Below are 22,263 nucleotides of genomic sequence, written 5' to 3' on the forward strand. Positions count from 1 at the left end.
ACTGGCCAATTAAAACCCTCTTCACAGCAAAAGTCCAGCTTACCAATCAATACTAGGTTAACACAAGGATGAGATTAAAATTAAAGTACATTGGCCCATTCACTCTGGGAATAAAACCCAAGAAACAGCTAATCAGCACGGCTGTAAGTCAATCAACCTCTCCCTCTTTGTTCTTCCTGCACATGCAGTAATTTCACAGATTCCCCAAGGCGGCTTACTCTAAAATTAATACTTTCAGAGAAATAAAATAACAGGTTTTCTTCAAACCCGTATCCATGAAAAAAGAATGCAGAACCATTTAAGAGTATGAATGCAGAACATCTGCTGGAATCCACAATTAAGTAGGTTTAGGTCATAACAGTTTATCGTGAAGTTATTTCTTTCTTTTACTTTTTATATTATTTAGTGTGTTGAAGGCTTGTGTATTACATTATGCAGCTGTGACCAAGTTTAAAAAAGCCAACAAAAAAAACTAACATTTTTATTGCAGCAAGTTTTCTGTATCATGTGTCTGGTCTTGAGACATCAAATGTCCTTTAAGTTGCTCATCTTGGGACCCTGAAAATGAATTTAGAAAATATTCCAATTATTTGTCCCATTTTTTTAGGTATAACATGTACAGTATATAGTATTGTTTGCATGTAAATGATTCAACAGTCCCTACAGAGTGCATAAAGTTTTGAAGTGCAGTGCAACATGGAGGTAACCCAGGTAATACAAAATAGAAAATATTATGAATTCCGAAAATAGTTCCTTCAGTCATTCAAATTATCTACATTGTAGGATAATCATATTGTACAGCCAGTATGAATAATCTACAGTATGTACAGAACTCTCAAAAAATATGCAATGCCCTGATAATACATATGTGTAATTTGACTTCTGGGCTAATAGTTTTGTGTTTGTCAAAAAGATTAATAGATTTTTTTATTATTAGTTAAAAGACAATAAAAATGGAACAAGACAATTTGAAGATATAAATAGTGATATACAGTAAGGTGCAGTTAAATTGTAACAATTCTTTCACACATTTGACAAAATTAATTTTTTACAAAAACAACATTTGCAAATCAGTTTTAAATCGAAAATGATAGAAAATCATCTATCTGAAAATACCATATTACACTAAATAACTTATAATTGCTTTTATAATGGCTGCCTGGGAGCAATTATTGTACATTTCTAAACCGCTCACAATGCTGACAGACATAAACATCGTCTTTCCCCCACTACCTTCACAGAAGTACATCTTAAAAAGCAAATCTGATATGATTGTTAAATGTATTTAATTAAATCTAAAAGTTAGCTAGAAAGACATCACTGAACTGTATATACAATACGTACTGTATAAAATACTATTTATGAATAAAATAAACATGGTTGTTTTATTTAAATATAGTAGTAAGCTGTCCTCTTACAAAGCTATGGTATATGACAGTGCTTCTCGAACTTGGTCCTCCAAATATACTTCACGTTTAAGGATATCCATGCTTGAGCACAGGTAATTTACAGGCATATTTATTGGGTCCTAGATCAGATATTTATAATTTGTTTTCACAGTTGTTTGTAGCAATAACAATTCAGAATTTGCCCAAATGTATTATAAAAGACTAGCAGGGACAAGGGCTCCAAAAGTAGTCCTGTGAAGGGAGTGCATTAGTGATCCCTTCACTTCTGTGGGAGCTTTGCGCAATATTGCGGGGTCTGCTAGCCACACATCTGTGAGAGGAGAGTGCTGGGGTAGATCTTTAGGATCCCTGTCCTACCACTTTTTATGATATGTAGTCTACAATGGCTAACAACATTTTCAGATGGCATTAGCTGCTGAGGCCAAGCACCACAATACATCACAATTGGATCTTGGTAAATTCTGCAAAAAAATAGCCCCCATAGAAAACAAATCCAATATCTGCTATGATCACACATACATACTGTACATTTGGGGGATATTTATTATTTGTGGATACCCATTTTCTGGGGATATCCCAGAAATTATAATTGATAAACAGAGTTTGAGAAGAACTGGTAAAGAAAATAGCAACCACCAATAAATATACACTGAAGTGCCAAAAGTCATGGGATACCATTTCCAAGGAGCGGTGCCATCCTGGAAATGGCCAGACCTGCATCAATTGTAATCTAACATCTTGTGAGTCAGTTTCAACACTGGCAAGGCATCATGAATTATTGGAGTTTGTACTGGGCATTATAGTGGGTGCCTGACAGATGGGACATTCTGTGAAGCTGTGAAACATTTACCATTCCTTGATCTATAGAGTCATGTGTATACCAGGAATACCTTATGGAAGGCATTATCCTCCACCGTGGACAAGATGGTGGCCAACCATGGGTGCTTAATGATTGTGACCAGGGGTGTCTGGTCAAAATTGTCTGTGGTGACTTACAAGTAACACTGGCTCAAATCACATCCACATTCAAGAGGTTCCAGATGCATATACAGCAGGTCAGTGCAGTGCTCTTTAGTCTCCATAGAATATGGAAGCAGAAGACCTACGGAAGTGCCCCTGTTAACACTACAACACCAGACACAGCGCCTCACCTGGCCTTATGACACTGTTTTTGAACTCTAGAGGACTGACAACATGTGGCTTGGTCCCACAGTTCCAATTGTTTTGGGCTGATGATAGGGTTCGGGTATAAACTCATGAAGTAGGCTGGTGGTGGTTCCATAATGGTGTGGGGTGTGCTTACATGGCATGGGTTGGGCCCGCTGTTTCACCTGAACACTTAATTGAAAATAAACTGCTAAGCTGCAGTGCTTGGTGACCATTTGCAGCAAAGGTACATGTATTACATACTTATATTTTTATTATATGCATTGTTCACCATTGGGTTGTACATAAGGGTCCTTATAAACTTTTGCCTTGGGGCGTACAGTATATATAGTTATGTCCCTGGAGCTGCTCATTGTAATTTGGTATAAAATGAACTGGAGGCCATTACTTAATATGAACTGGGGACACTGTAATGTGGTACAGTATGAACAGGGTCACTGTAATGTGACATACTGTAATATAAACTGGGGGCATTGTTTTATCATATTATAAATTAGAGGTAATGTGGGGCATAATATGTACTGGCAGCCCCACAGCATGACTTAATGTGAATTACAATTACAGTATACAGTAGTTCATAAAATGAACTAGGGCACTACTATGTGGCATAACATTAACAGCTGCTATGGAGAGGTATTTCTCTAGAAGCATTAGGACATGGGTTCCTTCAATATTGCAATGTGACCCACAAAGTTCTGGCTACATCCCCTTCACTATACTAGGCACTTATCCCATGACTTTTGGCACTTCTGTCCTGTGTATATCCCCCTTAGTTAGATGTAATGGGGTACTTTTAGTTGTCTGAGGTATGGGACATTGGGCAAGAATGCCCATATCTTTTAAATCGGCAATAATTTACAAGGCAAAACTGGGTTGGCTCTCGCCCGAAGTCCCACGCCACTGTCAACTCACACCCTATTGCATTTACCCCAATGTTGTTATTATATTTTAATATTAGCTGAACTCTCACATATATCCCTTTAGGTAAATTTACCCAACACCCTCATATGTGAGGTCTAGGACATCAGAAACAGAGGACAATAATGGCCCCCACAACCTAAAAGCTGTGGGCGATGAAAAAGACTTAGTGCTTGGTGAGTGACAGACAGGCAGATATGGGTATAACCTCCCAAATTCAGTTGGTTAGTTCAATCCCAACATTAGCCATTTCCCATTTTCTTTTGTTTAAATTTCTTCAGCACTATATTATAAATTGTGTACTTACATCATCTGACATCATCACAGCCATATCTACTGTATATATGTCTATTCTAATCTGTTTATACATCTCAAACTTAGGGGCATATTTATTAAACAATATTTGTGGGATATTTTGTTTTCAGGGGTACCCCCATATTTAGGATCTCCTGGATTTACCTTTTAGGAACTGCAACAGATATCTCCAATATCTGCCAAGGTTCCTCCATGTCCGATGCAATCCAGCCCCTGTAAGTTTCTATGGGGGGCTGCTTTACAGTCAGATTTAACAAGCTGCAGGTGACATTACCAGCACTTCTGCACTGATGACACTGCCGTGAACACCACACAGAGAACACAGCCTTCACCCCCACACTGCCGACATCACTGACACCCCAGCACAAAGGACACCACTGCCACCCTCACACTGCCGACATCCCCACACAGAGAACACAGCCGGCACTGACAACACAGTTGGCACCACCATACAGAAGACACAACTGGCATCCCAGCACTGCTGTAACTGCCGGCACCACCGCACAGACCACATAGCTGGCTTTCACACACAGAGAATAGTCGTACAACCAGCACATCCACACTGCTGACACAGCTGACACAACAGCACAGAGGACACCATTGGCATTCCGCACTGCAGGCACCAACAGCATCATCCTCACGGACACCACCTAAGACATTTATCATAGAGGCCTCCCTCCCGCCTGCTGTCACAGTAAGTGCACTATTGGTGTATCCAACCCACACTGTATCCTGCACTGTATCCAACCTGCACTGTATCGAACCCGCACTGTATATAACTCACAGTGTATATGACCCACACTGTATCTGAATTACACTGTCTGTAACTTGCACTGTATCCAACTAGAAATGAGCGGTTCGGATTCCACAGAATCCAAACAGCTCAGAACACAGCCCGGCTCACGAACGTTACGCCTGGCTTGGGGTTCCAGAAGATGCCGAACATCATAATCCCGCATCGGATTCTCGTGAGACTTCGAGTCTATAAAGACTCAGCGTCCTGCAGCTTGACGCCATTTCCCTGCATGCTTCCATGCTGTGCAGAGCTCTGCTGTTGCGCACTGTCAGTCTGTCCTTTTAAGGGCAGGCTGTCATAGTGTCCATCAGGGGCTGTGTCAGAGTGTTCATCAGAGGCTGTAATTCAGAGTGTCCATAAGGGGCTGTCAGAGTGTCCTTGAGGGGCTGTCAGTCAGAGTGTCCATCAGGGGCTGTCAGAGTGTCCATCAGAAGCTGTAATTCAGAGTATCCATAAGGGGCTGTCCGAGTGTCCTTAAGGGGCTGTCAGTCAGAGTGTCCATAAGGGGCTGTCAGAGTGTCCTTAAGGGGCTGTCAGTCAGAGTGTCCATCAGGGGCTGTCAGTCAAAGGTTTCTTTAGGGGCTGTCAGTCACAGTGTCCATCAGGAGCTGTCAGTCATTGTGTCCAGAACAGCAAGTGGTTCTTTGTGGGGGCTATCACTGTCCATCTAAGGGGCTGTGGTGCTGTCACTGAGTCCAGTGACCAGTCCCCTAAAACCATCACAGTGGTACTGCAGTGAATACGCAGGCCCCACCCTCTGTGTGTGTGAAAGTGGTCTGACTCCTCACAGTGTGGGACAAGGTGCATCCCCTAAAAAATAAAACAGATAAAAGTAATATGTTTGCTCTTCTTTACATTGTTTGTTGTGTGCACTGCACACCAGTACACAATAGTTATATAGTACCATGTGTGAAAGTGGTCTGAATACACAAAGTGTGGGACAAGGTGCGTCCCCCGAAAAATTAAATAAAATTGTTTTTTGTGTGCACTGCACCCCAGTATACCACAGTTAACACAGTAACATAGTTTCTGCGGTTGAAAAAAGACAATTTTTCCATCGAGTTCAACCTATTTCTGGTCTCCTACACTGTATTATTTTTAGGACTAATTTTGTCTGTTGCTAATGTTGACCATTGTGTTCATTCCTCCTTTTTTATTTTTTTATAACTATAGTGCTTCACTACACACCATAACCCGGTATATCTTTTTCCATTAGTTACTTACCTAGCCAACTCTTAAGGTGTTGACTGAGTCCACCAATACTACTCTCTTAGGCAGGAAATTCCAAACACGTATTTACCTTACTGTGAAGAAACCTTTACATCTCTGTGTGCAAAATATCCTTTACTCCAACCTAAGTGGGTGTCCACGTGTCCTCTGCCTTGATCTTACAAAAAAAAAGATCCCCGCAAGCTCTGTGTATTGTCCCCTTTTATATTTGTAAATGTTGATCATGTCCCCTCTTAGTCTCCTCTTTTCCAGTGTAAACATGCCTAGTCTTACAAGCTTTTCCTCGCATTCCAGCATTCCAGCATCTCTATCCCCTTAATTAGTTTGGTCAAACGCCTCTGAACCTTTTCTAGTTCCAGGATATCCCTTTTGTAGTATGGTGCCCAAAAGTGTGCACAGTATTCAAGATGTGGCCTCATTAGGAATTTATATAATGGGAGTATAACACTCTCATCCCTTGCATCAATTCCCCACTTTATACATGCTAATACCTTGTTAGCCTTCTTTGCTGCAATCCTACTTTGTGAACTGCTGCTTAGTTTGCTATCTATGTGAACACCTAAGTCTTTTTCCAGTACAGAATCCCCTAATATTACCCCATTTAGTATGTTTGTGTTATGTTTGTTCTTCTACCAAGTGCATTACATTACACTTGTCTGTATTGAAGCTCATTCTCAATTTTGCTGCCCATGCTTCCAGCTTAACTAAGTCGTTATGAAGAGACTCAGCATCACCCTCCATATTTATAACCTTAACAATTTGGAATCTTCTGCAAAAATTGACACCATGCTCTCTAGATCTACTGCTAGATCGTTAATGAAAATGTTGAACAATAGTGCTTCAGTCCAATTTGAAAAAGTTCCATTTACCACAATGCGCTGCACCCTATTATCTTACCTATTTCTGACCCAAGTGCATATTGTACTCCCTAGCCTTAGTTCTTGTAACTTATAGATAAATCTCATGTGCAGTACTGTGTTGAAAGCTTTAGCAAAGTCTAAAAAGATTACATCCATCTCATTACCCTGATCAAGGTTCGCACTAACCATTTCATAAAAGCCTAGTAAGTTTGTTTGACATGATTTATCCTTCACAAATCCATGGTGGTTCCTATTAATAACCTTATTGGCTTCAATGAACTTCTGTATGCTATCCCTTAGAATACCTTCCAGTACTTTCCCCACTATAGATGTAAGACTAACTGGTCTATAATGACCCATTTCAGCTTTACTTCCCTTTTTGAATATCGGCACTACTTCTGCTTTACGCCAGTCATTGGGAACCATGCCTGATGTAAATGATTAATTGAAGATCAAAAATAGTGGTCTTGCTAGTTCAGAGTGAAGCTCCATGAGAACCCTTGGGTGAATTCCATTGGGACCAGGTGACTTATTAATCTTATTTTTTTTACTCAGTCACAGACTACCTCCTCACTTAAATAAGCACTTAGCAGTGAGACATTATCTTTGTTGAGATTGTGTGTTAATCCCTGCATCTTGTCCTCTCTTGTGAATATCAATGAGAAAAACTCATTTAATTTATCCGAAATGTCATTATCGTTTTTGATTAAGTCTCCCAGCTGGTCCTTTAAAGGGCCTATACTCTCCTTCTTTAATCTTTTGCTGTTGATATATTTCAAAAAAATTGGGGTTTGATTTGATTTCCTTTGCTACTAGCTTTTCAGTTTCTACTTTAGCCGCTCTTATTTCTTTTTTGCTTATTTTGTTACAATCCTGCTGGAATGACTCTGCATTCCCGTCTGATTTGTATTTTTGAATGCTCACCTTTTTTTGCCCATTAGTTCCTTAATCTTTTTGTTAAGCCACATTGGTTTGGAATTTTTAGTCCTTTGTTTGCTGCCCATGGGAATACATTTGTGAGTATTAGTAATGAGCAGTGATTTTATTACCTCCCATTTCTCTGTATTATTTTTTCCATGAAATCGCTGCAGACTTTGACCTACATAAAGTGGATGAAAACAACATTGTGAACTATAAGGTGGTCAAAATTGTTTGTAAATGACTGGAAATTAATGTTATTGAGGTCATTAATACTCTATGGACAAAAAAAATGCAAAAATTATGTGATTTTGGCATTTTTTGATAATTTCTGGAAAAAAAAATCCAATTCCAAATCCAAAACCTGTCACGGCTGTTTGGCAAATCCAATCCAAATCCTGCCGACTAATCCAAATCCAAATCATCTCTATATCCAACCCACAATGTATCCGACCTACACTGTTTCTGACCTGCACTGTCTGTAACCTGCACTGTATCCAACCCACACTGTATCCGACCTGCACTGTATTTAACCTGCACTGTATCTGACCTGCACTGTCTGTAGCCTGCACTGTATTCTACCCACACTGTTTCCAATGCACACTGTATCTGACCCACACAGCATCTAACCTACACTGTATCCGACCAGCACTGTAATCTGCACTCTACCAGACCTGCACTGTATCAAACCCACACTGTATCCAACTCACACTGTATCTGACCTTCACTGTCTGCATCCTACACTGTATCTGACCTACACTGTATCCAACCCACACAATCTGCAACCTGCACTGTATCTGACCTGCACTGTATCCAACTCACACTGTATCTGACGTGCACTGTATTTGACCCACACTTTATCTGACCCATACTGTATCCAACCTGCACTGGAACACTCTTTTTATGGTTGGGGAGATTTTGGAGAACTGCTCAACAAAATGGCTGATTGCTAAACATTTTTAAACAGAAATAACTGCTGTGTGTTTGTGCCACTGCTCAGCTGCTTAGTTTAGCCAGCCTTTGGGCTATGCTGATGAACAATATTGTGAGCTGTGAGGTGGTCAAAACTGACTGGAAATAACTGGAAATTAATAATTTTAGAGGGTAATAATACAGTAGTAATGGAAACAGGCCCAAATTATGTGACTTCAGCTGTTTTTATGATTATTAAAAAAAAAATATAGATCCAAAACAAAGCCAAATACAGATCCAAAACCAAAACCCATGACGGGGGCCGATGCATATCCCTATTTAGGAGATCATTCAGAGTTGTTAGCAAACCATAAATGTTAGCAATTGGGCAAAACTATGTGCACTGCCGGTGGGGTAGAAGTAACGTGTAGTGAGAGATTTGGCAACGCCAATATTGTTCTGCACATCTATGGACCAAGAGCTTTAAGTGTCTATTTACTAAGCCTTGAAAAGAGATAAAGTGGATGGAGATAAAGTACCAGCCAATCAGTTTCTAACTGCCATGTCACAGGCTGGGTTTGAAAATGACAGTTAGGAGCTGGTTGGCTGGTACTTTATCTCCGTGCACTTTATCTCCATCTAAGGCTTAGTAAATAGACCCCTATATTTGTTATATGATTTGCGCAGCTCAGGCAACAGCGTCATAAAAATAAGTCACTCATAAAAATCGTCCTTACGCTATTAATAGTGTACAGTAGCTGTTACTATCTACTGTATGTAAAATATTTAATTTATATTTACAATTGGTCCATGACAGGAAAATTAATTCCCATTTGATTGTTTCTCCTGTCATCAAACAAGTGCATAGAACACTGTTCATCTGACGCATATACTAGCTTTGTGGAGCTGAACACATTTTGTGACAGCTTTGCAACATACGCAATATGTGTTCACAATTTATGGCTGTTTTCTTGTCACAATGGCCCTCATTCCGAGTTGATCGCTCGCTAGCTGCTTTTAGCAGCAGTGCAAACGCTAAGCCGCCGCCCTCTGGGAGTGTATCTTAGCTTAGCAGAAGTGCGAACGAAAGGTTAGCAGAATAGTGCTGACATTTTTCCAAGCAGTTTCTGAGTAGCTGCAGACCTACTCCTACCTTGCGATCACTGCAGTCTACTTACTTCCTGTTTTGATGTCACAAACACGCCCTGCGTCAGGCCAGCCACTCCCCCGTTTCCCCAGGCACGCCTGCGTTTTTAACTGACACACCTGCGTTTTTTAGCACACTCCCGGAAAACGGTCAGTTACCACCCAGAAACACCCACTTCCTGTCAATCACTCACCGATCAGCAGTGTGACTGAAAAGCATCGCTCGACCTTGTGTGAAACTGCATAGTTTTTTGTGTGAAAGTACGTCGCGCGTGCGCACTGCGGCCCATACGCGTGCGCAGAAATGCCGATTTTTAGCCTGATCGCTGCGCTGCGAACAACGGCAGCTAGCGATCAACTCGGAATGACCCCCAATATGCCTATCACTCCATGGCCTATATGTAATAGCCTGCAAGATGTGGGACCTGCACAATTCCACCAATTTAGCCCATAGTTTTAAAGCAGCAACAATTTAACGCAGATTCAGGTAAAAAAGGCAAAACCAAGCTTAGGTCCTAATTCAGACCTGATCGCAACAGCAACATTTTTCTCTAATGGGCAAAGCCATGTGCAGTGCAGGTGGGGCAGATGTAATATGTGCAGAGAAAGTTAGATTTGGGAGTGGTGTGTTCAAACTGAAATCTAAATTGCAGTGTATAAATAAAGCAGCCAGTATTTATCCTGCACAGAAACAATATAACCCACCAAATTCTAACTCTCTCTGCACATGTTATATTTGCCCCACCTGCAGTGCACATAGGGGGTAATTCCAAGTTGATCGCAGCAGGAAATTTTTTAGCAGTTGGGCAAAACCATGTGCACTGCAGGGGGGCAGATATAACATGTGCATAGAGAGTTAGATTTGGGTGGGGTGTGTTCAAACTGAAATCTAAATTGCAGTGTAAAAATAAAGCAGCCAGTATTTACCCTGCACAGAAACAAAATAACCCACCCCAATCTAACTCTCTCAGCAAATGTTATATCTGCCCCCCCTGCAGTGCACATGGTTTTGCCCAACTGCTAAAAAATTTCCTGCTGCGATCAACTTGGAATTACCCCCACAGTTTTGCCCATTAGAGAAAGATTTTGCTTTTGCGATCAGGTCTGAATTAGGCCCTGTGTTTTGCCTTTTTCACTGAATCCGCTTTAAACTTAAAGCTATGGGCTGAATCCAAGAACTGCATTCATTTCTGCATCTCGCAGGCTGTTACATGGACCTGTATGCTTTTTTCCACTTTTTTCCCTTTTTTTGGTCCATAGAGCCAGATTCCTTCGCTATCATACACTATCTAGTGTGAAGTACCACTGGGAGCATCTATGAGGTTTGTGCAGCAAGGGACCAGGGCCGGTGCTAGGGTGTTCGGCGCCCCCCTGCAAACTATAAATTTGCGCCCTCCCTCTCATACGGTAGTTAATAAAATGAGAGCGTGCGTCGGAGGCAGCAAAAAAGGATTATGGTTTCCCACGGGGTGTGACCACACAACAGTACCCCCAATTCAAATTATGTCACACAGTAGCACAATCTTATTCACATTTTACCGCACATAGAATGAGACGAAATTCACATTATAGCACACAGAATGAGCCGAAATTCACATTATAGCACACGGTAGGACCCGAAATTCACATTATACCACACGGTATGAGCTGAAATTCACATTATAGCACACAGAATGAGCCAAAATTCCCAGTATACCACACGGTATGAGACGAAATTCAAATAATAGCACATAGAATGAGCCTAAATTCACATTATAGCACACAGAATGAGCCGAAATTCACATTATAGCACACAGCATGAGCCGAAATTCCCAGTATACCACACGGTATGAGACGAAATTCAAATAATAGCACATAGAATGAGCCTAAATTCACATTATAGCACACAGCATGAGCCGAAATTCACATTATAGCACACAGAATGAGCCGAAATTCAAATGATGCCATATGGAGACAAAATTCAGGGAGAGTGACAGCAGGGACAGGGAGAGAGAGAGGGAAAGTGACAGCAGGGACATAGGGACAGAAGGAGGGAAAGTGACAGCAGGACATAGGGACAGAAGGAGGGAAAGTGACAGCAGGGACATAGGGACAGGCAGCGTGACAGAGAGAGGGATAGTAAGGGCATACAATAGGGACTAGGGAGAGAGAAAGGCAGCAGGGTAAGATTACCTATTTAGCAGCGGCGGTGCTGAGGATGCTGTGGTCTGCGGTGCGGTGTATTAGGAGGCTGTGGTCGGCATGGTGCGGTAGTGCAGAGAAGGACTGAGGGCGGCGGCAGGGCGCAAGGAGGAGGAAGCTGTGGTTGGCGGCACTGCGGCTCCTATGACCACAGCGCCACTATTTCAAATCCGCCGTTGACCTGCAGCCAATCCGGAGGGGGCAGGATAAGATCAGTGGTGAGGAGCAGGAGGGGACAGGATGGGAGCAGGAGGGGGCAGGATGGGAGCAATGGTGCGCAGCAGGAGGGGGCAAGATGGTAGTGGTGCGGAGCAGGATAGGAGCAGTGGTGCAGAGCAGGGGGGCAGGATGGGAGCAGTGGTGCGGAGCAGGGGGGGGCAGGATGGTAGTGAAAGGTACTCGCTCTCGCTCGCTAAGTTAAACAAGAATGTCACCTGCTCCCCACAGCTCCCGGGTCCCGACCGCCGTTGTTCCCTCTGTGGACAGGAGCCGCGGCGCTAAGACAGATAGCCAGAGCAAGTGTGATTAGAGCTCCCGTCGTGTCCTGCTCCTCCATCTCCTCACAAGTCCCATCAACAGAGCAGCTCTCCTGTGCTCCAGGAGGCTCATACCGGGGAGTCGTCAGGAGAAGCATGGAGACACTACATGGCACATGAACGACACGTGACCGGGCGCCTCGAGGGCGCATTAATCGGCAGCATGGGAGGACACATTAACCAGCGGCAAGCTTGTGAGTGGGGGGGTGCCAAGATGCCTTTGGTCGGCACACTGCTATTAGTAAAATAAAAACAAAAAACTTTCATACATACATTACACATACATTATAATAAGAATTTACTTACCGATAATTCTATTTCTCATAGTCCGTAGTGGATGCTGGGGACTCCGTAAGGACCATGGGGAATAGCGGCTCCGCAGGAGACTGGGCACATCTAAAGAAAGCTTTAGGACTAACTGGTGTGCACTGGCTCCTCCCCCTATGACCCTCCTCCAAGCCTCAGTTAGGATACTGTGCCCGGACGAGCGTACACAATAAGGAAGGATTTTGAATCCCGGGTAAGACTCATATCAGCCACACCAATCACACCGTATAACTTGTGATCTGAACCCAGTTAACAGTATGATAACAGAGGAGCCTCTGAAAAGATGGCTCCCAACAATAATAACCCGATTTTTGTAACAATAACTATGTACAAGTATTGCAGACAATCCGCACTTGGGATGGGCGCCCAGCATCCACTACGGACTATGAGAAATAGAATTATCGGTAAGTAAATTCTTATTTTCTCTAACGTCCTAAGTGGATGCTGGGGACTCCGTAAGGACCATGGGGATTATACCAAAGCTCCCAAACGGGCGGGAGAGTGCGGATGACTCTGCAGCACCAAATGAGAGAACTCCAGGTCCTCCTCAGCCAGGGTATCAAATTTGTAGAATTTAGCAAACGTGTTTGCCCCTGACCAAGTAGCTGCTCGGCAAAGTTGTAAAGCCGAGACCCCTCGGGCAGCCGCCCAAGATGAGCCCACTTTCCTTGTGGAACGGGCTTTTACAGATTTTAGCTGTGGCAGGCCTGCCACAGAATGTGCAAGCTGAATTGTACTACAAATCCAACGAGCAATAGTCTGCTTAGAAGCAGGAGCACCCAGCATGTTGGGTGCATAGAGGATAAACAGCGAGTCAGATTTCCTGACTCCAGCCGTCCTGGAAACATATTTTCAGGGCCCTGACAACATCCAGCAACTTGGATTCCTCCAAGTCCCTAGTAGCCGCAGGCACCACAATAGGTTGGTTCAGGTGAAAACGCTGGAACCACCTTAGGGAGAAACTGAGGACGAGTCCTCAATTCCGCCCTGTCCGAATGGAAAATCAGATAAGGGCTTTTACAGGATAAAGCCGCCAATTCTGACACGCGCCTGGCCCAGGCCAGGGCCAACAGCATGACCACTTTCCATGTGAGATATTTTAACTCCACAGATTTAAGTGGTTCAAACCAATGTGACTTTTGGAACCCAAACTACATTGAGATCCCAAATTGCCACTGGAGGCACAACAGGAGGCTGTATATGCAGTACCCCTTTTACAAACGTCTAAACTTCAGGGACTAAAGCTAGTTCTTTTTTTGGAAGAAAATTGACAGGGCCGAAATCTGAACCTTAATGGACCCCAATTTCAGGCCCATAGACACTCCTGTTTGCAGGAATGTAGGAATCGACCCAGTTGAATTTCCTCCGTCGGGCCTTACTGGCCTCGCAGTACGCAACATATTTTCGCCAATTGCGGTGATAATGTTTTTGCGGTTACATCCTTCCTGGCTTTTGATCAGGATAGGGATGACTTCATCCGGAATGCTTTTTTTTTTTTTCTTCAGGATCCGGTGTTCAACCGCCATGCCGTCAAACGCAGCCGCGGTAAGTCTTGGAACAGACAGGGTCCTTGCTGGAGCAGGTCCCTTCTTAGAGGTAGAGGCCACGGATCCTCCGTGAGCCTCTCTTGAAGTTCCGGTTACCAAGTCCTTCTTGGCCAATCCGGAGCCACGAATATAGTGCTTTCTCCTCTCCATCTTATCAATCTCAGTACCTTGAGTATGAGAGGCAGAGGAGGGAACACATACACTGACTGGTACACCCACGGTGTTACCAGAGCGTCTACAACTATTGCCTGAGGGTCTCTTGACCTGGCGCAATACCTGTCGAGTTTTTTAATCATGTGGACGACTTCTGGGTGAAGTCCCCACTCTCCCGGGTGGAGGTCGTGCTGAGGAAGTCTGCTTCCCAGTTGTCCACTCCCGGAATGAATACTGTTGACAGTGCTATCACATGATTTTCCGCCCAGCGAAGAATCCTTGCAGCTTCTGCCATTGCCCTCCTGCTTCTTGTGCCACCCTGTCTGTTTACGTGGGGGACTGCCATGATGTTGTCCGACTGGATCAACACCGGCTGACCTTGAAGCAGAGGTCTCGCTAAGCTTAGAGCATTGTAAATGGCCCTTAGCTTCAGGATATTTATGTGAAGTGATGTATCCAGGCTTGACCCTAAGCCCTGGATATTCCTTCCCTGTGTGACTGCTCCCCAGCCTCGCAGGCTGGCATCCGTGGTCATCAGGACCCAGTCCTGAATGCCGAATCTGCGGCCCTCTAGAAGATGAGCACTCTGCAACCACCACAGGATGGATACCCTTGTCCTTGGTGACAGGGTTATCCGCTGATGCATCTGAAAATGCGACCCGGACCATTTGTCCAGTAGGTTCCACTGGAAAGTTCTTGCATGGAATCTAACGAATGGGATTGCTTCGTAGGAAGCCACCATTTTTACCCAGAACCCTTGTGCATTGATGCACTGAGACTTGGTTCGGTTTTAGGAGGTTCCTGATTAGCTCGGATAACTCCCTGGCTTTCTCTTCCGGGAGAAACACCTTTTTTCTGGACTGTGTCCAGCATCATCCCTAGGAAACAGAAGACAAGTCGTCGGAACCAGCTGCGATTTTGGAATATTGAGAATCCAATCGTGCTGCCGCAACACTACCTGAGATAGTGCTACACCTACCTCCAACTGTTCCCTGGATCTTACCCTTATCAGGGAATCGTCCAAGTAAGGGATAACTAAAATTCCCTTCCTTCGAAGGGATATCATTTCGGCCATTACCTTGGTAAAGACCCGGGGTGCCGTGGACCATCCCTACGGCAGCGTCTGAACTGATAGTGACAGTTCTGTACCATAACCTGAGGTACCCTTGGTGAGAAGGGTAAATTTTGACATGAAGGTAAGCATCCTTGATGTCCCGAGACATCATGTAGTCCCCTTCTTCCAGGTTCGCAATCACTGCTCTGAGTGACTCAATCTTGAATTTGAACCTCTGTATGTAAGTGTTCAAAGATTTTAGATTTTAGATTTAGAATCGGTCTCACCGAGCCGTCTGGCTTCGGTACCACAATAGTGTGGAATAATACCCCGTTCCCTGTTGCAGGAGGGGTACCTTGATTATCACCTGCTGGGAATACAGCTTGTGAATGGCTTCCAAAACTGCCTCCCTGTCAGAGGGAGACGTCGGTAAAGCCGACTTTTGGAAACGGCGAGGGGGAGACGTCTCGAATTCCAATATGTACCCCTGAGATATTACCTGAAGGAGACAGGGGTCTACTTGCGAGTGAGCCCACTGCGCACTGAAATTCATTGAGAACGGGCCCCCACCGTGCCTGAGCTTGTAAAGCCCTAGCGTCATACTGAGGGCTTGGCAGAGGCGGGAAAGGGTTTCTGTTCCTGGGAACTGGCTGATCTCTGCAGCCTTTTTCCTCTCCCTCTGTCACGAGCAGAAAAGAGGAACCTTTTGTCCGCTTGCCAACAAAGGACTGCGCCTGATAATACGGCGTCTTATTTTGAGAGGCGACCTGGGGTACAAACGTGGATTTCCCAGCTGTTGCCGTGGCCACCAGGTCTAAAAGACCGACCCCAAATGTCCCCTTTCAAAGGCAATACTTCCAAATGCCGTTTGGAATCCGCATCACCTGACCATTTTACTGGTAGAATTGGACAACGCACTTATACTTGATGCCAGTCGGCAATTATTCTGCTGTGCATCATGCATATATAGAAATGCATCTTTTAAATGCTCTATAGGCAATAATATACTATCCTAATATTTCCAGTCAGGGAATCCGACCATGCCCACCCAGCACTGCACCTCCAGGCTGAGGCGATAGCTGGTCGCAGTATAACACCAGTATGTGTGTAAATACCTTTTTGGATACCCTCCTGCCTTCTATCAGCAGGATCCTTAAGGGCGACCATCTCAAGAGAGGGTAGAGCCCTTGTTCTTACAAGCGTGTGAGCGCCTTATCCCCCCTAGGGGGTGTTTCCCAACGCACCCTAACCTCTGGCGGGAAAGGGTATGCAGCCAATACTTTTTAAGAAATTATCAATTGTTATCGGGGGGAAACCCACGCATCATCACACACCTCATTTTATTTCTCAGATTCAGGAAAACTACAGGTAGTTTTTCCCTCACCGAACATAATACCCCTTTTTGGTGGTACTCGTATTATCAGAAATGTATAAAAACATTTGCCATTGTCTCAATCATGTAACGTGTGGCCCTACTGGAAATCACGGTTGTCTCTTCACCGTCGACACAGGAGTCAGTATCCGTGTCGGCGTCTGTATCTGCCATCTGAGGTAACGGCCGCTTTAGAGCCCCTGACGGCCTAAGAGACATCTGGACAGGCACAAGCTGAGTAGCCGGCTGTCTCATGTCAACCACTGGTTTTTTTTTTTATATAGAGCTGACACTGTCACGTAATTTTCAACAGTACATACACTCAGGTGTCGACCCCCTAGGGGGTGACATCACTGTTACAGACACTCTGCTCCGTCTCCACATCATTTTTCTCCTCATACATGTCGACACAAACGTACCGACACACAGCACACACACAGGGAATGCTCTGAAAGAGGACAGGACCCCACTAGCCCTTTGGGGAGACAGAGGGAGAGTATGCCAGCACACACCAGAGCGCTATATATATACAGGGATAACCTTATATAAGTGTTTTTCCCCTTATAGCTGCTGTATGTTTTAATACTGCGCCTAAATAGTGCCCCCCTTTCTTTTTTTAACCCTTTCTGTAGTGCAGGGAAGAGCCAGGGAGCTTCCCTCCAACTGAGCTGTGAGGGAAAATGGCGCCAGTGTGCTGAGGAGATAGGCTCCGCCCCCTTTTCGGCGGCCTTATCTCCCGGTCTTTTGTATATTCTGGCAGGGGTTAAATGCATCCATATAGCCCAGGAGCTATATGTGATGCATTTTTTGCCATGTAAGGTAGTTCTGTCATGTTTTATTGCGTCTCAGGGCGCCCCCCCCCAGCGCCCTGCACCCTCAGTGACCGGAGTGTGAAGTGTGCTGAGAGCAATGGCGCACAGCTGCAGTGCTGTGCGCTACCTTATTTGAAGACAGGAACGTCTTCTGCCGCCGCTTTCTCCGGACCTCTTCGCTCTTCTGGCTCTGTAAGGGGGCCGGCGGCGCGGCTCCGGGACCCATCCAGGCTGAACCTGTGATCGTCCCTCTGGAGCTAGTGTCCAGTAGCCAAGAAGCCCAATCCACTCTGCACGCAGGTGAGTTCGCTTCTTCTCCCCTTAGTCCCTCGATGCAGTGAGCCTGTTGCCAGCAGGTCTCACTGAAAATAAAAAACCTAAACTAAAACTTTCACTAAGAAGCTCAGGAGAGCCCCTAGTATGCACCCTTCTCGTCGGGCACAGAAATCTAACTGAGGCTTGGAGGAGGGTCATAGGGGGAGGAGCCAGTGCACACCAGTTAGTCCTAAAGCTTTCTTTAGATGTGCCCAGTCTCCTGCGGAGCCGCTATTCCCCATGGTCCTTACGGAGTCCCCAGCATCCACTTAGGACGTTAGAGAAAAATAATTATACATACATTACATATACATTATACATAATTATACATACCGTCCACAGGAGGGGACGGGTGCAGTGTGGTGCTGAACAATTAATTAAGAGGTGGGGAGGAGAGGGGAGGGAGACCGTGACCTCACCAGAGAAGAGAGCCGTGTGGACCGGTGAAGAAGAGCCGCTTCTCGTTGCAGGAGACGCAATGAGAAGAGGGAGTAAGGTAGCCGACGCCAGGACGCTACAGTGTGACAAGTGCACAGCAGCAGGGATGCTGATCAGGGACAGCGCCTCTCCAGCCCAGTGCTCTGTGCTTTGCATCCCTTCGCTGAGCGTGTTATGCCGGGCCTGGTGACAGGAGGGGCAGGTCAGGGAGGGGAGGAGACCACCTTTCTCCTTGCAGCAGCTCAACGTTATTAGTCCTGCTGACTGAGCCACTGGTTGAGGGCCCCCAAGTGCTGTGGGCACCATGCATTGCACTGGCTGCTGCGGCGAAAGTTCCACCTCAGCCATCTTCCGTTAATGCCTGCAGACAGGCCCTGCGCTACCTGCTCAGCAAAGAGATGCAAAGCAAGTAGGCGCCTGATTGGAGAGGAGCCTTCCTGCTCTGCATCCCTGTGCTGCGCTGCCCTGAGCCTGGCCTGACCCCCTGCAAATGCAGAATGCAACGGCACCAGGAGCCAATGTTCTGGTATCTGGGAAAGAAAGGTCAGGAGGAAAAAGTATAGCAGTTAGATGGCACCGCCAGGCCCTGGAAGGGGGCTTTGGTCCTCGATGTGTGACAGTAGGATCCTTATAGAGCATATTAGCAAATGCAGGTGAAAGATGACTATTATCATCTATCATGTCATCATCCATCTGTGTACTAACAGGCCACAGCAAAACCAGACATGATTCAACTATTTAGCCCAATTGGCAAACTGAGCCGAGTTTAGACAAGTGACTGTATCAGCCGATGTGTGACATTAACTTATGTTTACCAGTAACTGGTAAATACTGCATGAGTAAGGGATTGTAAGCGCTTGCAGCTTGGTACCAACTTGTGGTGGAGGTGTCCTGCACCCTGTTCTCTGCATTATAAGCAGACTTTATACAGTAGGGACAGGGCCGTTTCTAGACAATTTGGCTCCCGGTGCGAGATTTCAAAATGCGCCCCCCCCCCCCCCCCCCATTGCTATAAAAAAAAATTGCGTGCCCCCCCCCCCCCCCCCCATATAGCCAGAAAAAAAACATGCGCGCGCCGAAGGTGCGCGCGCTCCCGACAAGGCTGTGTAGCCTGATTGAAATGGGCGTGGTCTCATTACAGTGGGCGTGGCCTCGTCTGATATCACGCCCACCACAGGGGGAAAAAATAAAAATAAAAAAGTCCCCTTTTTACACATTACACCAGGCAAGTGTCCCCATATTACACAGCGCGGCAGGCAGGTGTCCCCATTTTACAAAGTGCGGCAGGCAGGTGTCCCCATTTTACAAAGTGCGGCAGGCAGGTGTCCCCATTTTACAAAGTGCGGCAGGCAGGTGTCCCCATTTTACACAGTACGCAGGCAGGTGTCCCCATTTTACACAGTACGCAGGCACGTGCCCCCATTTTACACAGTACGCAGGCAGATGTCCCCATTTTACACAGTGCGGCAGGTATCCCCATTTTACACAGTGCGGCAGGTGCCCCCATTTTACACAGTGCGGCAGGTATCCCCATTTTACACAGTGCGGCAGGTGTCCCCATTTTACACAGTGCGGCAGGTGCCCCCATTTTACACAGTGCGGCAGGTATCCCCATTTACACAGTGCGGCAGGTGCCCCCATTTTACACAGTGCGGCAGGTATCCCCATTTTACACAGTGCGGCAGGTATCCCCATTTTACAGAGTGCGGCAGGTATCCCCATTTTACAGAGTGCGGCAGGTATCCCCATTTTACACAGTGCGGCAGGTGCCCCCATTTTACACAGTGCGGCAGGTATCCCCATTTTACACAGTGCGGCAGGTATCCCCATTTTACAGAGTGCAGCAGGTATCCCCATTTTACACAGTGCGGCAGGTGTCAAGTGGGGGGAGGGAGAGAGAGAGAGAGAGAGAGAGAGAGAGAGAAAAAGAATACTTACAACTTGCCGCTCTTCGGGTCCCGCGCGCCGGCCGCCTCCTCTGTAGATGGTTATCTCCAGTCCTCCTCTCCTCCCCCCGAGCGCTCCTGCTCGGGGGGCGGGGCTTCGCGGAATGACGCGTTTGCGTCGTGACGTCACGACGCAAACGCGTCATTCCGCGAAGCCCCGCCCCCCGAGCAGGAGCGCTCGGGGGGAGGAAGAGGGAGGAGAGCAGTGGTCACAAAGTGCCGCGGCGGGCGCCACGTGCGGTTGCACGGCTCGCCCGCCGCTAGAAACGGCACTGAGTAGGGATTTATTGATTTATACGAAGTTTGTTGTTTATACCACCTGGATGCTGGATAGGCCGAAAATAGAGGCGTTCATTCATCATGCAGTTCATTCATCATGCAGTTCATTCATCATGCAGTTTAGACATCAACTTGTTTATAGGGCGGAATCGGAGTTGTATGATAATCCTGCTGCAACTGCAACCCCATACTCAGGTAAAGTGCTAAAATGCTAGTTTACGTTTCCCCCACATGTACAAGCCAGAAATGGACTGTATAATACGTGAAACACGTACTTTACTTATCTGAGCACTGTGCAGATCCCTCAGCTGGCCCATGCACTCCCCCAGGCTGCAGAAGTGAAACTTATACACACACAAACACAAATACATACATATACACATACATACACACATATACATATATACAGACAGTACATACACACAGTACATACACACACTTTCTCTCACCTTTTTTCCATCCACTTACAGACAGTATCACAGGCTGGTTGGAGGGAAGGGATCTGCCTCAGCTTGGGGATCCCGTTTAGCCCCGCCCCTTTTCGTTCGTGTAACCCCGCCCCCTTTAGTTCGTGTAGCTCCGCCCATCTTCCATCCGCTCATCATGCCTCTGTAGGGAAGGAGGGAGGGCTTTAAACGGACGGCGCTGCTGCCTGTCAGTTTGCATTTGCAGGCGGCAGCAGCAGGGGGTCAGGCCAGGCTCAGGGCAGCGCAGCACAGGGATGCAGAGCAAGAAGGCGCCTCTCCAATCAGGCGCCTACCTGCTTTGCATCCCTTTGCTGAGCGGGTAGCGCCGGGCCTGCAAGGGACCCTAGTAGCTATGTGAGTAAAGAATTATAAGTTCTAGCTTCTAGATTGTTGGTCATCCTGACTGTAATAGTAGACCTAACTACATTTTAGCAACTCAAAATAAAGAGTAACCACACTGATGTGTATGATGCTGGGCTGACCATAAACTATAGTGATTTGAGGTTTTAATAAAACTGGTAAAGGAAGATTGCAGTGTCACCATATGAAAGGCAGTTCATACATCAAACTTGTTATTGTTGATCTATATATCACTATTAAAATGCTTAATTTATAATTAACTATTTATATATTCATTCATATCAAACCACCAGAGCACTCAGACTCCAGACTGTGGTTGCTTACGGCCTGAAAATAAAGTTACCACATTCAAATCAATTCTTGTTGTTTGAGAACTGCCTTACCTACTGTTGTCATCTATCTTACAGTCATTGTAGCAAACATTAGTTGTGACCTGTCCATGGTACAGTACTGTATTTTCAATACATGTTCCTTGAAAAAGTTGGCTTACCCAATACCCATCACATACAGTATATTACACTTCCCAAAGGTATTATAGGGTTAAACTAGTGTCAGATGCTGATTTAGACCCAAGATAATGGTCTTTTGCCCTTCTGGTCAGGTCTCTGCATGTTCTGTGTGAATGATCTGGCTTGATTGAAGAGAGCTTGCTCCTCATTCACAAAGCTCTGCAGGGTGTGATGGAATGACTCATATAATTCTGGGAAATGCGGGAAGCAACAGGAAGCTGATGACATTTTTTCTGATGAATCACATTATCTACTTCCGAGAGAAATAAACAGCTTTCCTTCTTCTCTTTTTATTT

The 22,263-nt window shown here is 45.5% G+C and overlaps 1 long non-coding RNA gene across 1 annotated transcript; it reads right to left on the reverse strand.

Moving 5' to 3' along the window:
- Positions 1-465: 465 nt before the first annotated feature.
- On the reverse strand, positions 466-21,267 carry LOC134965468 (uncharacterized). Its single transcript, XR_010188381.1, has 2 exons — positions 21,081-21,267; positions 466-558 (listed from the first exon to the last, which is right to left on the reverse strand). It is a non-coding gene; the product is annotated as an uncharacterized LOC134965468 (long non-coding RNA).
- Between the last annotated feature and the right edge of the window lie 996 nt (positions 21,268-22,263).

The sequence above is a fragment of the Pseudophryne corroboree genome, chromosome 10, assembly GCF_028390025.1.
Source record: "Pseudophryne corroboree isolate aPseCor3 chromosome 10, aPseCor3.hap2, whole genome shotgun sequence".
Lineage (NCBI taxonomy): Eukaryota > Metazoa > Chordata > Amphibia > Anura > Myobatrachidae > Pseudophryne > Pseudophryne corroboree.